General features: G+C 46.0%; 1 long non-coding RNA gene across 1 annotated transcript in view; it reads right to left on the bottom strand.

Moving 5' to 3' along the window:
• Nucleotides 1-5,751: 5,751 nt before the first annotated feature.
• LOC144140909 (uncharacterized) overlaps nucleotides 5,752-12,528 on the bottom strand; it is a 66,234-nt gene continuing 59,457 nt past the window's right edge. Inside the window, exon 4 of the long non-coding RNA XR_013316385.1 lies at nucleotides 5,752-5,955. This is a non-coding gene — a long non-coding RNA (uncharacterized LOC144140909). The remainder of the gene's footprint in view (nucleotides 5,956-12,528) is intronic.

The raw sequence follows: 12,528 nt of genomic DNA, 5'->3' as shown, positions 1-12,528 counted from the left end.
GCACTTGGGTCTCCGTCTTGCATGTGGAGCATTCTGGACGAGTCCCATTGAAAGCCTGTATGCACAGTGTGATAGGTGGAGCCTTGAACACCAGCGTTCGTATACTTCATTGCTGTTTGCTATTAAGGCACCTTCTGTAAAAAACCACCCATGTAGTTTTATCATAAGCAACACCTCATCCGATCCGTTGTTCGCAGCACGGTCATCGATACCCGCTCCTTTCTCTATCCGAGTGAGAGCTCTCGCTGAGGGACTAGGCATTTCATTTGAGGAGAGCATGAAATGTTCTATTGCTGACCTCATTTCTCCTTGGGAGAGGTCAGCAATTTCGTGTGATATTTTTTTAAACATATCAACAAACGAAATGCGCCTAGAGAGCTTATACTACAGCACTTTCTTCACTTACAAAACAAATACCCCCACACCACTTTCTACACCGATGCTTCGAAGTATTCTTCAGCCGTCGCATGCGCTGCACACGGCCCCAAGTTTACCAGTACGAAGACGTTACACAGAAATAGCAGCATTTTTACGGCACGAAGCACATGGTACCTTATTAGCAGTACAACACATTACACAAATTAGAACAGAACACTCCATTATCTTTACAGACTCTCTAAGTGTGGTAACAGCCTTACATTGCTTCAGACCTACAAAACACATTGTCCTCCAGCATCTAATCAAAGCTTTAACCTTTGCTCATCACTCAAAACTAAAAATAATTGTTTGCTGGGTTCCAGGTCACAGTGGCATTCTGGGGAACGAAATTGCTGACAAGAGTGCCGCTGTGGCTGCTCTCCGCAGTAGCATAGCCCACCGGAAAATGTGCTCATCATATGGACGCCAGGACACATGGGTCACAAGGGGAATGAGGCCACAGATGCCACAGTCCGAGGTCTTCTTATCCCGGCCCCCTTGTACCAAGCCCCGCCCTTAGACATGGTGAGCGTTACCTTCACCGAATATTTGAGCATATTGAGACTCAACAGAAGAACATTTCCACCACCGGACAAAAGCCTTAGTAATGAAGAAGAGCACATTCTCAAGACATTGCAGACAGACACAGTAAATGATGATTCGTTGTTTCTTGCTTCGATGCGCCGATGTTGTGGCGTGTAGAAGACTTCCGATGGTCTGCGTTGGTGCCTGATGGTGACGGCACTGATGACACGACGACGATGAGAGTTGTTGAGGGTTCTAAAACTGTACATTTACACGGAAGACATATACAGGATATTTACAGACTGAAGTAGACAGAGTAAGAAATAAAGTGGATTCCTAGGTCAGCTAAGACTTTGTGCCCGCGGCACCCCCGTCAGTGACGGACCCTGACCTAAGACTACCCAAGTGGTGAGATCCTCCCTAGCCTGACCTGGCTAGCCCGGCAATACGTCGCCCGTACATAGCACATTAAAAACCTGACGATTCGACTCCGAGACCTCGTGTCTCGTGGTTTTAATGGGTTACTTAAGCCCCACTCCGATACACAGGCCAATCGGTATCTCCTGGGCACCGGATAGGATGGATTAGAAAATCCGGGCCAAAACCACGGTGGGCAACGCCCCCCGTAACCGTCAAACACTGGTCACTCTCTCTCTTTCTCTCTCTCTCTCTCTCTCTCTCTCCAGAAGAAAAGGAAAGGATCAAAAGCAAACCAAACAAACACGATAAACACCCGAAAACCCGCGAAAACACGTGCAAGCACCAGGGACACGCTTCCACAACCGTGGTCTGCATGTCTGTTCCCACGCATCTCGTCCGAGACAGGACAGCTACTCAAGCAAGCTGAGACCCATAAGCACCCGCCTTAAAGACCCGGCACGTCCCCAAGATTCTCCGACGTTGACAGGCGATGCCCCGTTAATTGGACCCTGGGACAGAAGCAGCGCGTAGGGACAAAAGGACACGGCGGCCGGCTCAGGCGTCGCCGCTGCCGCGCCCATCCCGGGCCGCAACGCGCGCACTCTCGCACGCCTCCACTCCATGCGTGCACGGGCGAACAAAAGGAAAGCTATCGCCATAAATTGGCCACTGCCTAACCACAGGTGACAGCTCCACGCTCCCCGTCTCCAGCCGCTCGACGGACCAAATGGTTTTACAACCGTCCCTCTGGCTCAACGCGCGCGCAGGCGGCCCCCGAAGCATCCGACCCACGCTTTCCTATGCTCGTACTGTGTTTGCAACACACTGTTCAAACCAACGTCGCAGTCCAGCTGAGGCTCAAGACAATTCGTCTCCGCGCAGTCGGCATGATCCAAAGGCCGTTCGCTCTTAGCAAGCTGGCTGCTATAAAGCCCTTCAGGGAACCGCCGCTTCCCACGCGTTCGACTTTGCAGCGTCGCCGACACCTGGAACCCTTACAGACACATTACCCACACTGGCTAGATTACACTGCTGGTACCCCACATCATATTCACCTTTTTGCCCGAACTGCCGGGAGAGGGCGGACGCGTACCACACAGTGTGGGAGTGCCATTTCATACCAACAGTACACCCACTCACAAATACGTCAAGGGAGCAGTGGGAGGCCACCCTGCGCAGCGATGATCCTGCCTGCCAGCGATGGCTGGTAGAGAGAGCCATAGCGGCGATGGAGGCCAGTGGAATCCCGGAGTTGGAATAGCCACCTTCTTTCCTCCCTCTTTTTTCGTTTCTTTTGAATAAAGATATTTTCAATCAATCAATCAATCATAGATGTACCACGCGTTCCCTACCTCGACCTGAAGCCACTGGTACGGACAGCCTTGCGAAAATCTTGGCAGGAAACATGGCACACAGAAACAGAGAACAAATTCTAGACTATAAAGCCACACTTAGGTAGATACATAACAGACAAACAAGACAGACACACGGAGGTAGCCTTAACCCGGCTACGAATAGGCCACATTTATGTAACACATTCACAGTTGCTCACTGGGTCTCCAAGACCCGTGTGCAGCAGGTGTGGAGAGGGCGTATCCGTAGTTCACATCCTAATCACATGCAAGGCACTCCACACCACACGACGCAAAAACTTTCCAGAAATCTACAGACACTTCTTAGGCGATGAACCAATGTTTACTGTCAAACGTGTTTTTAAGTATCTATCAGAAGTTCAATTTCTGAAAATCATATCATATCATGCATAATCACAACCTGGCCCTCTACACCCGCCATCTCCATTGTCTTTATTTGTTTTTACCTCTGTTGCTATTCAATTTTAGTATTCACTTTTAATCTGTTGGAGCTAACCATCTGTTTTTGACTCTCTTTCCCCAGCTGGCATTGCGCCATTAAAATGCAACCATCAATCGAATCTAGGTGCTGAAAGGAATGCCTGTATGCTACAACCTATATCGCATGGCTCTCCCGCTCAGTGGGGTACTGTAATACGGCACATGATGTAGCTGGTCCGGTGTTTATGTTCAGCCACACTGTGTTACTACATTTATTGCATGCCCTTTTACGGAAACAAGTAAGAAACAGCCAAACGTTTGCCGAATATTAGATTTCTGCCTAGGGCAAGAATTTACGACTTCTTAGAGTGTAAAGAAGAATTACGAAGATTGAAAGAAAAAGCGTTTCTGTGGTTAAAAGTGCAGGTTCACGCAAGAAAAGATTGATTAGAGTTTCACAAAAAGTTTTATTGAACTGCATTGATTGTTTGATTTTGGCAGCTTGGAAAGTAAACCTGGTGTGCCCCTGTACACAATTTTTGGTACGCCTTGCTACATTCTGGGAGGGACGTTTCAACCGTTCTGTTCCAAACACGCATTTCACAGCCCACCTTCGCACTCCCTGAAAAAGAAGGCCGTTGTGGATATAAGTCAATATATTTTTGAGTAGAATATTTAAAAAAAATTTACATTATGCTGTTTTCCCGGGAAGTTCACGAAAGTGTATCGTTTAGTACAGGTTGCTAAAGAAATACTAACCGAAGTTCGGATATGCACATGTATTCTTAGGAATCAGAACATTTCTTGATATTGTATGGTTCAGAGATCTGAATAAAGTACGTACAGACGGCCGTAAAATAAAACAGACCAAGCGAGCGGCGCCTGAGAACTCTCGGCGGGACTCCTCCCGGCACAGTGCCTGCTGTAGAGATAGCCGAGATAGACATATCAATTATGCATAGTTGCTCCCGGGATTCCTAAGCAACGCGAGCTGACGTCATCACTCCCTAAGGTTTCTCGCGGGACGAACGGTTAACGCGAGGCTTAAACAGTGCACTGTTAAAAATATCAAAGCCAGATTGCAAACTGTGCAAGCCTGATTGATGTCAAAGCAGATCTATGTTCGCCTCACTAAGCTAAACTTCAAAAGGGCCACATAAGCCACTCAGAAACATTTATGCTGTTTATATATATTGCTCTCGTGAGCAAATGGTTACAGAAAACGCCAAGTAAACTCTATAAGTGCTTTATTTGTACAGTGCCCACTTCAGTCTTTGTATGTTTCACCGTTCGCGGCCACCGCAATGTCATCGTCGAGCCCTCCGTCGCTGTTGGAGACCTGCACCATACCTGCACTATTACGTCTGGTTCTTGTTCTTCCCTACGATTACATTGTCGCCTGGCAGCGCGGCGCACTTCCTGATCAGCCGCCCCTTTTTGAGCGTCCGAATCTTCTGTGGTCGCCACATCCTTTGCGCGGCCCAGATTTGCAGAGAGTGCTGCCGCCGCAACTGCCGTAATCAGAGTTACAAGAGCGCAGGTTGGTTCCCCTGGCAAATCGGAGTTATTGGCGTCAGGAGCTGACGGCAGTCGTTTCGTTGGCGACGCTGCTTGCCAAGCGCTGACTGCCACGTACTCTGGGTATTTTTTCTTTTCTTTTCGCGAGCACCTCACGTGGCGCAAGCGCACACGCAAGCATGAATACTTATCTGAGATTAGGCGCCTGCGCTGTTAGCTTTTATTTTTGCAAGTTCAGAACGCTCATGTTTTTGTTCAAACTTGTACTTCCGAATTTTTCGCAAATTTTTACTCCTGATTGTATGCTCTTGCTTCATTAAAATGCCTAAGTTTATAATTTATAATTTTCTCATAGCGGACGGATTAGCCCTTCTAAAGCATGATTTCCGAATCCCACACGCAGGTATGTACGCTCGATATATTCTTGGTATTTTTTTTGCGTATGGAGGGCGCAACCAGGAGCATAAACGGCACTGCGGTAAAACTTAAAATGAAGAGAAGCAGAACAGTAATACGTGATCTTATCTGTCTCTTCATTTGTATACTGACCGGCAACCATTCAGTCACGCGCGATGCATTATCGACAAATTGATCCAAATGTATTTTATTGTAGAGCACCAAAACGACAGTTACTGAGCTCCTGGCGCTGATATTATCCTGAAGCTGAACACAAACTATTTATTCCACAGCTTCGGCATGTGCTGAAGACTGCCGGCATATATATAGAATCATTCCGCTTGCTTGGCGTGCGGCACAAGGCACCGCAGGGTCTCTTTTACCACAGTAAGGAGGCATTGCTTCCGATATGAAAGAAATTTAAAGGCGGTGACTGACTAGCGAAGAACCCGTGTGCGGATTGAGCTATCTGGAATGCAGGCGCTTGTCCAGATGTCTTCGCTTCGATAGTTCTGGCGCACCGGTCGCTTCGTTTTATTTTGTGGCCGCCCGTACTTAGATCACCCAGCAAAAAAGAGTTCATGTAGTAATGATAAAACTACAACAAAAAGCACAAAATTTCAGGCACATTCATAGCTTATACCGAATCTCCACAGACAAGGTGTAGAAACAGCCTAATGAATGTTCGTTTAAAAGCTTCGGCAGATGCTAACAGCAAATTACTTGACACACCGATAAAGTGGGCTTATTAAGTACAGATGTTCAATCGGGGAAGTGCACAAGAAAACATTGAAATACTTGCTTGGGTACCAAACTTGAAGAGAGAAGATGGAGCAGTTCTCGGTTCTATTTATATATTTCATCGTGAACTCAACGTGTGCTCGTCCTAGAAGAGAATATAATTTGGTGTTTATAGATAAAAAGCAAACTATTGCCGCCTCCGATGCGTGAAGGCGCGTCTGCTCAAATTTGCTTCAACCTGACCGCGTGGTTATGAAATTATCAAATAGAGGCAACGTGTAACCGTTTTATTCCTGTTCCTCAACAACGTGCATTTTAAGTATTTCTATATTTTGATTGGTTTATTTTTTTTTATTTATTTGTTTTTTTATTATTATTAATATATATTCATATGAATTTATTTCCTACTAAAAGTACCCTAACGAGAAATTACCGCAGTACATGGTACCGAACTACGCATGGTTTCTTAAAAACCGAGAACACCGGGTATCGCTGCCAGCTTTTTCGAAGACCACACATAGAGCCACATTATGTACATAGTCATTAAGAAAATGGCAAAACTTTAACGCTATGATACCAAAAATAAATACCAGGCGCACGTTAAAAAAGTAACAAAACTGTGTCCATTTTAGAAATTATGTAGAGTAAATAGCTATTAATAAACAGATACGCAAGCGACCATTTCATTTTGATGCAACTATGCTTCGGCCGCAATATTTTGGCGAACCCTGGTTGATGCACATTCGGTAGTTGAATATTTGAAGAAAACAAAGAGGAGGTAAAATTTAATGTCATTTCGCCCTAGAAAATGTGGTAAAGAGCGAAGCTAAAACCTAACTGCCAGGTTGTAACGGCGGTCACAACGGTTTTGTCGCCGCTATGGCACACACTGATCGACAACTCCCCACGGCCAAAACATTTTGGGAAATTGTGAAATTGATGCAAGTTTGGGGTTAGGTGCTCAGTAGAATGGCTTTTCCATCCCAAGCAAACGGCTCAAACACAAAATTCGTGACCACTCCGCCCTACGTTCCACCTCATTCATATTGAAATCACCGACTATACCATCCCAGGGCTGGTGTCATTGCAACTAACCCATGGTCGGAATTGTGAAGGAATTAATTCTTACTGAAACGGCTGGGACGCTTTACTTCCGCCCCGCGTTCAGCAAGGGTTTTGCGCTCTTGCCTTCTAACACGATTTGCTATGCGATCCGTTTCCACCCTGTACTTTTGCATGGCTTAATCAAGGTGATTTTATGCGACGCTCTCCGTTCACAAGACTTGCTCCGTACTGGCCTTCGACATGTTTCTCGATGATTTGCTGCTTTGCTCATCCACTGGCTGCCGCTTCTGCATTTTGCGTGGTGGACGTCCTGCCGTCTAATTACCTCCGACCCAAGCTGCCTGCTACTCCAGCGTGGTTGTACACGGAATGGGTTGTGTGCACCACTGTACCTGGAATAGGAAAAAAGTTGCCTATGCTGGCATCTGCCTTGACCTATTTAGTCCTGCAGCATATCCAAACCTGTTATCCAGACCACTCCAAGTGTACACAGATGGATCCTTGACTTCAGCCTCTTCGGCAATCGCCGTATGGATTCCGTCAGCAGGACGGTCCATCAAAGAAACGCTCAGCCACAGAACATCCTCCACGGCCACTGAGCTAGCAGCTGCCAGAGCAGCACTTTTTTATATAAGCGGAAGTCCTGCTCGGCGGTGGGTAAATCTTTACCATTCCCGGCCACCCTTGCAACCACTAAATAAGCCGCCTGATTGTCGCAATCAACTTGTCTGCGATATTAACGAAATATTTTCAAGTGTGGTGCGCCAAGGACATTGAATTTTCTTTCAGTGGATACCAGGTCATTCTGGTATAACGGGCAACAAGATCTCCGTTACGATGGCCAGAGAAGCCAAGGACCTCAACTTCACCGTTGGAATACCGTTTTCCAACGAGGATCGCAAAGCAGCTGCAGTCGATCTAGGATGGCAACTCCAGATGCCGGCTAGGCAGGGTACTCTGACAAGTTATGCGGCTCTTCATGCTATAGACCCTCAGTGCGATTTCCCGCATCCATGGGGGTCTGCCAAAGCGCACTGAAGGTGTGCTACACCAGCTGCGAATTAACTTTGCATACACCCGAAGCTTCCTGTTTAAGCTGGACTGGGTAGAGTCGCCATTGTGTACAGTGTGCTCTACTACCGACAACATCGGGCACATTTTAAGCCAATGCCCTCGATATGCAAGTCAGCGGGCAAAAGCATCGAAGGCACTTGTGCGACTACGACGACGAAGTCCTCTAGAACTATCAGGCTTCCTTGGACCCTGGCGAAATCGTGATGAGGCAGTGCTGGGTACAAAAGGGCTTACACAGGGCTAGAAGAGGTTCTGTGAACAATCTGTGCAATACATTTTGTATATGTGTGCATTTCCCCAGTTAGTAGGCTTCCTTTCTTTTCTTTTCTTTTCTTTTTCTCTCTATTTTTCGCTGTCACCTCACTGTATTTGCCCCATCTGGAGTAGCAAGCCGTACCTTTAGTGGGGCTGACCTCTTCAGCTTTTATTAAAGGCTCTGACTACGAATAGCGCAGTTTCACAATATTTTTTTCTATTTTTGAGTTAATTCGTGTACTTTGGAGCACCTCGCGCTATAGAAATCATGACGCTTCGAAAAGGTGTTGAATTTCGGAAGTTTTTCTGCGAGCACATGAAAAAATGTGTCGATGCCTCGACTGATACAGCTCGCCATATAAGCTCGTCCTATATACAGCTCGTCCTATATAAGAGCAGAAACGCATTAGAAGAAGCATTATGCCGGCGATTTTGGTGTAACATGTAAAAAAAAACGCGGGACACCAGGGCAGAAACGCACAAGTGCGACGGACGGGTTGGTGTCTCTTGTGCTAGTGTTCTGTGCGGTTGCTCAGCAATATTTTTCTTTAATAAGAAATGAACAAAGTACCAGTACTAAATGGGAAAGTAAACGCAATGAATATGACGAGCAATAAACCGATTTCCAAAATTTTGGCGGCCAGGTGGTCACCGCATACTGCGTTGTGCACACAATAGATGTCGCTCGGAGGCCAAGCATAAGCGAAACAAAAACGGGATGCTCAGTGTCAGCATTACGTTGCATCAAAAACACATTGAGACGCTAACACTGCCGACCTTTCACTTAAACTGACTGACATTTTTAGCCACTCAAATTCGCGCCCACACCTTAAGTGATGAAGCATAGATGACCTGTGCCTTTTCTCTTCTGCGGTGTTTAAAAACCGTCGAGTGTCGTCTAGTACCCCAGCTCACTTTCCCTACTTTGATAGTGTACATTATGATTGCAACAGTAGTGTTCCCAGGCACCTCTTCAACAATGAACTAATGTTATCTTGTCGTTCCCGTTAAAACCTGAACATAGATGTCCCATGCCAAATTTTGCTATTAGGCTTACCAGGATGACCCAAATTCCGACGCCTTATATTTCAAAGTATATAGCTTATCCCAAGCAACCCTTTATAAAATACATTGTATATTGCGCCACTTAGCTGACGGCGCCAATATAGAATATGTCGTTGTAATTCCAAGGTGTTTAGCGCTTAGGATAGGGTACGCGCATCACTGTTAACGAGCTAGCTTTTATGTAGTCACTTAATGTGCAAGAACAAGGAGACAGAAACAAACAAGACGATGATTTCGAGGTCACAACCTGTCGGTTCTTAACATGCAAGAGTGACGTGAGCAGCCGTTCAGTCCGGTAGGAGTTCGTAAAGCAACAAACTAGAACAAAGATGTCAAGAATTTTGCAAGTAGGGAAATACATTTGTTACTCAAATTATTACTCTAAGGAGTTTTAGATTCCATATTTAGCAGTGCAGACGCCACACTGTAATAACCTATTAAACTCGCCACGTGGATCTGAAATTTCATTAATCTCATCACAAGCACCGGTACAAAAAGATTTGGAACTGCGAAGTGAAATTGTAAGCTTTAGTTTATTGGTACGCCCCAATTTGAGGGATAATTGTTTTGAATTGATTGTTTCTTCGTTACCAAGGTACCTCCAAAATTATTTTTCGTATTTAACAATATATTCCAGCGAGTGCAATATAATTCAAAAGTTTGAGATGGGGGGCGAATGCTTTCTACCAGCCCGAACGTCACGCAAGACAACACCACACTGCACATGCTTCGTAATTCTTTTAAATTTCGTTGTCCATAAATTTTTACGGATGTTATTTTCGGTGTTTGCTTTTTATGTAACATATTGACGCGTAGGGTAAGGACTGCGTGCCACAGAAAATCCCGCGTCTTTGGCAGCATTCACCGCGAGTGAAGAATACCGTTGCGCCACCTTGCAGGGCCTACTGAAATCCTCCGGGTCGTAAGGGGCTCATTCGGTAGATGGGGAGCAAGCGCAGGGGCCGGCAATGCCCCGGGCCGGCACAGCGTGCCACAGAGAAGGTCACATCTCCCGTTTTAAAGAGAAAGCCTCAAATGCCTAATCAAATTCGAAAAAATCAAAGCGCCTTTCTTAAAAGAAAGGTGGTTAAAACGAGAAGCTTGCTGCCATGCAAGGTGAGTGACAGCAAAAATCCGAAATCCAAACTGCTTCGACATGGCGCCATCGTACACTGCTTCGGTGTGATTCCCAACACGGGAAATTGTGGTTTGATTCCGGTTTGATCCACGTGCAATTGCGACCACGCGAAGCATTTTTTTTCGTCTGGCGCTCGATCTTCCTTCTGACGCGCAGCGCGAAGTTGGCTTTTCCGTTGTGCATCTTGTGCGACAAACGACACTATCATTTAAGGCATAGAAGCTTCTCTTTAAAAAGATCCTTCGCAGTCGTTCTATGAATAAAAATAATAAAAATGCAATAGGGCTGGTTTGATATTTGTACCTCGACCTCCATCGCAGGCACCTAGTGGATTACACTGGGGCGTGCCGCGTCATATGTGAGCCTTACAACACGCGGGTGGAGGAGGTGCATGTCAGTCACGGAGGGCTACGATTTTGGGGAGCAATCGCGCAACGTTCGGTCCTTCTACCTATTGAAGTAATTCGTGCCAAAAAACGCAGAAACGAAAGCGAAGGAAGGGACCCATCAAAAAGTAGCAGTAACGAAACGCTGGGCTCAGACAACTGAACACATCTACCTGACAACTACCTGAGGAAGGCTCCCTCGGTTCGTCTCAATTTCCAGTAGCGTACCTCATTCGACGTTAATATTCTCACGGCCGACGACTCCGTTGGAGAGCGCGTGGTAATGGGGATGCGAACACAAAGAAGTTCGTTTTACCTCCGCAAGGCGGTTCTCCCAGTAAGATCGAGAATTCGAACCACCGGGATTTTAATACGCTGTCCCAACCAATGGCAATCCATGATGATGATGGTTGGATGTTAATGGCGCAAGGCCAACTAGGGCAAAGAGCGCCAAAACAGTGGTTAAATATGAGAGGTGAGAACTTAGACTCTGAAATCAGTAAGCAAGAACAAAAGTAAAATCAATAAAAGACAGTGAGGATGGCTGGTGTAAAGGGCCAGATTTCATGATGCATGATAGGAAATGAGGTTTAAAAACTTGACTTCTGACAAATACTCAAACACACGTTTGACGGAAACAATGGCATCGTCACCTAGGAAAAACGATGGATGTAGGGGAATATGTTGTCTGTAGAGTTCTCTGAAGTGTTTGTGTCGTGTTGTGTGAAGTGCCTTGCATGTGATTAGTATGTGCACTACGGATAGGGCCTCTCCGCACCTGCCGCACTGGGGTCTAGGAGATCCCGTCAGCAGATACGAGTGCGTTGCATGGGTGTGCCCTATCCGCAGCCTACCCAAGGCGACTTCCGTGTGTCTGTTGTGCGAGTCAGATGTGTACCGTCCCAAGTGTGGCTTTATTACATGTAGTTTGTTGTCTGTCTGTTCATTCCAGTGTGTTTGCCATGTTCTGCGCAAGTGTTGTCTTATGTGTGGCTTGAGGTCTGTGTAAGGTAGTGTTATTATGTCTACTGTGTTTCGGAGTGCAGCATTGGCGGCCATTTCATCCGCCAGTTCATTTCCGCCGATGCCAGAGTGGCCTGGTACCCAACACACAGTCACCTCAAGGTTTGAAGAATATGCCAGCACAATTGATTTCAAGACAAGGTTAACTACATGGTTTTCGAGGACTCTCCGGATGACAATGTACGCACGACACTCAGCGAATCTGTATAGATGATGGATTTAGGAATATGATGTTCAACTATGTGACTTACAACAAGAAAAATGCCATATGCTTCTGCCGTAAAAATACTTGTCTTTACATTCATGGTTCTATATGCTTCAAAATTCGGCCCATGCGCCGCACAAGGCACTGCAGTGAACGTTTTCGATGCATCGCTGAAAAAATCTGCAGCCTTGTATTTATCCTGCACATACATGAAATGCTGCAGAATCCCACTTTTCGGTGTCCTGTTCTTATTGTATTTTAAGAAAGAGAAGTCACATGCAACAGGACGAAGATGCCATGGTGCTACAAGATCAGTGATAGATGACTTGAATGAGTCTACAAAGGAGACCTCATGAATAGTTACCTCGTCCCTTACTCTGAGCGAGAAGGGAACAGGAATGGACGGGCGATTTAAAAAGAGTTTTGATGTGGATGTATCATTAAAAACCGGTTTAAAAGGATGGTTGTCCATTGATGAAATTTTAGAGGCATATAACAAGTCAACAT

This window comes from Haemaphysalis longicornis, unplaced genomic scaffold, assembly GCF_048455015.1.
Source record: "Haemaphysalis longicornis isolate Haplotype H1 unplaced genomic scaffold, Haemaphysalis longicornis Haplotype H1 scaffold_55, whole genome shotgun sequence".
NCBI lineage: Eukaryota > Metazoa > Arthropoda > Arachnida > Ixodida > Ixodidae > Haemaphysalis > Haemaphysalis longicornis.
This window is presented reverse-complemented; position numbering and strand designations above follow the sequence as displayed.